Below are 5,399 nucleotides of genomic sequence, written 5' to 3'. Positions count from 1 at the left end.
CTTGCTAATCATCCAAGCAAGAAAAGCAACAAAAGAGAAGATTCGAATGTAAACACAAGATATACAATATCATCATTTGCAGAGAAAAGTGACCACTCGTAGTGATTATCATATTATGATAAAATAATTTGCCAAAACCCGGTGAACTGTTCATTTTACTATAGCATATCAGCCTGACAATACATATTTGTGTAAATACCAAGAACAGGATGGTGTTTGTGATTGTTTCAGGTTTTTTATCCTGTTCTGTTTTTTCCATGTTAAAAGTTTTTTCCTTAAATCTATTTTTCAAACAGCAACTCCTGGGCCTTTTGCTGCAGCCTCACTGTGTAAGGGGCTCCTATTGATGTCAAAGGCAGTTCTGTGTATGGAGCAACTATAGGGTCAGATTTCTATGAGCATTATTGAGGGGGAAAATAATGCGCTGAATCAGAATCTCACAGCAACCACAGTGCAAAAGGGCCATGTAGATGGCTTATCTGCCCTCCAGATCTTTATCCTTTCCACAGCTGCCCCTTGCACAGTGGTTCTTTGTGGTTTCTCCCTACAGGTGACTATGCACAAAGGTATGGCCCAGGAAAAGGGAAACCACTGTTTTCTTCTCCTTTGGGATGGGTTCTCATGGACTATGTTCAATAGGGCACAATACCTCTATGGGTATGTCTACACTTGCCCCCTAGTCCGAACTAGGGAGGCAAATGAAGCATACCGAAGTTGCTAATGAAGCGCGGGATTTGAACATCCCGCGCTTGATTAGCATATTCACGTCCGGTCGCCATTTAAAAAAGCCGGTAGCCCGAATTAACTCGCCATATGTAGATGCGGTAGTCCTATCCAAAACTCTTCCCTTGAATTAACTGTTACTCCTAATTGAACGAGGAGTAACAGTTAATTCGAGGGAAGGGTTTTGGATCGGACTACCGCGTCTACACATGGTGAGTTAATTTGGGCTACCGGGTTTTTAAAATGGTGACCGGCCGTGAATATGCTAATCAAGCGTGGGATATTTAAATCCCGTACTTCATTAGCAACTTTGATATGCTTCATTTGCCTTCTTAGTTCGGATTAGGAGGCAAGTGTAGACATACCCTATGACATTCTACAGCCATACACTGAACAGGTTCAGGATTACACTTCAGAAGGTCTTGGCTCCTGACCTGTGATCAGACCAGTAAACCACACCTGTATTTGCCAGTTACTAGGCATCAATAGGTCAATCCACAAGTCCAACTAAAACATTAATAAAAGATTATGGGTCAGGTTTTCATTTTGATCTTAACCGGTCTTTCACTTTTGCAACATGATATCCAGCAATCCTTCTATTCAGCTAGCCATGTCTCTAGCTCGAGCTCTCTGTCATCACCACACAACACACCTCTCTCTTTACCCAAAGCTCTGTCTCCCACTAAACAACTTTGTTTTATCCACCCCAGCTAGTCATTGGCTACGTCTACACTGGCCACAATTTCCGGAAAAGCCATGCAAATCAGGTAAGTCAGGATAGGAAAATCCGCAGGGAATTTAAATATCCCCCGTGGATTTAAATAAACATGTCCTCCGCTTTTTTTCCGGCTTGGGGAAAAGCCGGAAAAAAAGCGTCTAGACTGGCGCGATCCTCTGGAATAAAGCCCTTTTCCGGAGGATCTCTTATTTCTACTTTGAAGTAGGAATAAGAAATCCTCCGGAAAAGGGCTTTATTCCGGAGGATCGCGCCAGTCTAGACGCTTTTTTTCCGGCTTTTCCCCAAGCCAGAAAAAAAAGCGACAGACATGTTTATTTAAATCCGCGGGGGATATTTAAATTCCCCGCGGATTTTCCTATCCTGACTTACCTGATTTGCATGGCTTTTCCGGAAATTGTGGCCAGTGTAGATGTAGCCATTATGTCTTAAATACGGTAGCCTCCCATGCAAGACCAGAAAAATGTAGGAGCCACAAAGAAGCATTAATCCAACATGACACATTGTATGCACTTATTTAACTTTTCCAGAGACTTCTGAATGTCTTAGTGGGTGAGACATCAAGGACTCAAAGTCATTGGTTTCATCTATACCACAAACCCTGAAACATTCAGCACAAAGACAAAGATCAGTGTATTTTACTTCTTTTTTTTTAAAATCACAATACTTTATTGTCTTTATGCTGTTCTTTCAATGATTCCTTTAATAGCAGATTGGTTTGAGGGCTGAAAGGATTTTAGCACTGAAATTGTTCTTCATTTCACATTACCGTGGAAATACTTCTTCATGTTAAACTAAAATGCCTTCCTATCTCTCACTTTCAGACTGTCCTAATTTCAAATTAAACTTCAGTGCAAAGGTCATGAATGTTCAAGAGGGGGCCTTGTTGGTTCGATTAGAGGATTTAAACCAAAATCACACAGGCTATTGCAAAAGTTCTTATCAACAACTTCCTGAATATTCAGTATTGTGTGTGTGTGTAAAATATACACCAGACCTAATGTGCTTCTGGTTACTTATTAATTCTTCTTCTTCTATTAGTAGTAGCTCAGACTGCTACACTAGTAGCTGTAGCACTATTACTTGTTGATGTGCTTAATGATGAAACGTTAAGTACAATGTACCAATAAATATGTTGGAGTTAGGGATCTGGCAGATATCTGAGAAAAGGCACTTTATATTTACAGTTGATATACTATATTGATGAAAAGTAGAGCTAATGCATTTGTGTGATGATCTTGCTTGCTTGCTTCCTTTGTTTCAATTTGTATCCTTGCGGCTGAACATTTGACCCCAGGAGTGTGGGAAGGAAGGGTTGTTTAAATAGCAGAGATTTGTTTATTTCAATTCTCTTTTTTTCCATTCCTCTTTATAGGTAAATCACTTGTGAAAGTCTCAGAAAGTTCAGAGGTTCAATGCAGGATATACAACTTTTCCCCTCAAAGTTTCAATGCTCTGCCAAATTTATCTGTACACTGTCAACTCCCTGCTTTTCCTTGTGTGCCCCTTTCACTGAATTCCTCATTCGTTCTCCAACCTTATTCCAAGCCAGCCAGATCCTTATCCTTTTCCTGATCTGTGACTTCCACTCCCCGACCCTGCAACCAACTTCCCACTATAAATATCCTATGGATAGATGTAACTGTGATAAAATCTATTTTTTTTTTCTATTGAAATTATTTCCAGGTAATAAGTATACCAGAATACCTTGCCCTCAGAGACTCTGTCAATAGGCACCAGATGAAACCTGGAGCTCATAAGGCAAGAAGTCAGCAGCTGTGTCCAACAGAGACGACCAGGCCTATAGATAGCTGGATCTAATAGTTCCTGACTGCCCACTGAGGGTCCTGGGGAGGGTGGGTACGTATGTAAGCATATTGTTTTAGCTAAAATGATTTTGAAGTCAGTGTAAGGGTTGAACTGAACTTCAGGAGGGTTCTTATATTCTCTGACCTGGTCTGTCCATCCACATCAGTTGTTACTAATAGTAGATTCTGCTTTCTCTATGTAAGGAGTACATGGAGTTCAAGCAGGCCTTTTCGTAGCATTATAGTCTTGCACTGCAGCTATCCTCATTTTCTATCAGACATGGCAGGCAGCCAAATACTGGAGTCATTATTTGCAAACTCTAAATATAGAGTCAAGATTTATATGAAGAAAACAGATATGTCTTGTTATAAAACCATGAATAAGCATTGGCACAAGCATAATGGTTTATTCTTTCTTGATATCACTTACTGTAAATTGCTTTCTATCTCTCTGAGAGATATTGTATATAGTTACTATACCAAAACATTTCTTTTAGTCGAAAGTATTGGAGAACCGCTGTTTATTTGTTGGCAAAGCTTGATTAATCAAAGGAAGTGATAAGGGATATAAGAGCCCTGATGGGAACTCTGCAAATTGTTAGGGTGAGCAGTTTGTCATAAAAAATATACAGGAATTTTGTTCTGCAGGTTGCTGCGTGTAGAAATTACACTGAGAATATCCCTTAACTCTTCATAAAAGAGTGTCCCAACCTCTGCACTTCTGACTAGTACTGGCTATATAATCTAGAAACAACGACTCCCACGTACGGCAAATACCAACGATACCATTCACACCTTTCCTAATCCTCATAGTCTTTGCCTGGTCAGCAACAAAGGCCAAATGAAAAGAGAGAGACTTTCAGAAGGAGTTAAAAAGCCCTGATGAAATCCTTACAATGTACACCATATGGCTTGACATTTACCAGATTAGTTAAACATTTCTACTGGGGATAAATATTCCTGCGCAACGATGTAAAGAAATTGCATGAGACAAGGGCACATACAGCACATTTATGCCATGGAGTAATCTTTTTCTTGCTAGCAGCATTCAGGATGCTGAATGGGGAAGGTCCAAGCAGCCTGAACCCAAATTAACCTCTATTGACTGTCTGTTTTTCAGAGGGTCTGCAGAAAACACAATGGGGAGAAGAACGGAAGAGGCTAAGGAAAGTAATGCCAGCCCTAAAAGTTTAGGATGAGCAATTTCTCTGCAGAAATATCTCTTTGGAGAGGCTCATGCGTTAAAGTTAGTCAAAATCTATTTCAGGGTTCCTGTTGCCTGTGGAGAGATGACTGTGATGGCTGCCAAATTGATTCTAGGAGGGTTGATGCAGAGGAGGTGACTGCTGGTGCCCGTGTCTGGTACAGACTACCCTGCTCCTTGGTGAACAGCCCTAAAGCCATAGATTTCATTTGATCTTTGCAAAGGCTAACATCTGTCTGCTGTCATTTTAGTAAGATTGATGACAGGCTGGGAGAGGGAAGGAGGAGAGAAGTGCAGTGGGAGGAAGGCAACTCTCAGCAGCCCCAGTGGCAGTGGCCAAGGCTGCCAGGGGTCACTGGCACAGGCCTTCTGGTCATCTGAGACAGGGGCAGGAAACAGCTCATGCTCCATTATGGCAGTAATTGCACTTAGTTTCTACAGCTGATTGTAGGGACTCCAAGACATAAAGGCGGCATTTTGCACCTTATATATCTTAATAGATTACTCACAATGCAAGCAGCACAGAGCTAAATGTTATGACAACCATAAGAATGTAGTTTACTGTTATCTTAATGTAGCTGGGCAGTGCAGGGTAATGCTATCAAAAATATTTTTTTTTTTAAGTTTCCAAGAGAAACTAACTGATGTGGACATGCAGCTACTTTTACATAAATCCCTGAATTCTGGCAAATGCTTTCCAGACCATAATATTAAATGCTTATTCTTTTTCTCCCTCTCCTCACAATGCCAAATTAACAAGCCTATGCTTCTCCCTCCAGTGCTTCCCTTAAGTTGCTGTTTGAGCCCCATGTGGAGAAGATATAACTTAGGTGCTTATTAAAGGATACATATATCCCATATTGGAAGGCAGGCCCTTGGCAAAGCTCTTGAAAGATCAGGTCTCATATCTGTGCATAGAAGAGCCTAT

The sequence above is a fragment of the Pelodiscus sinensis genome, chromosome 3, assembly GCF_052426305.1.
Source record: "Pelodiscus sinensis isolate ZL-2025 chromosome 3, ASM5242630v1, whole genome shotgun sequence".
Taxonomy (NCBI): domain Eukaryota; kingdom Metazoa; phylum Chordata; order Testudines; family Trionychidae; genus Pelodiscus; species Pelodiscus sinensis.
This window is presented reverse-complemented; position numbering follows the sequence as displayed.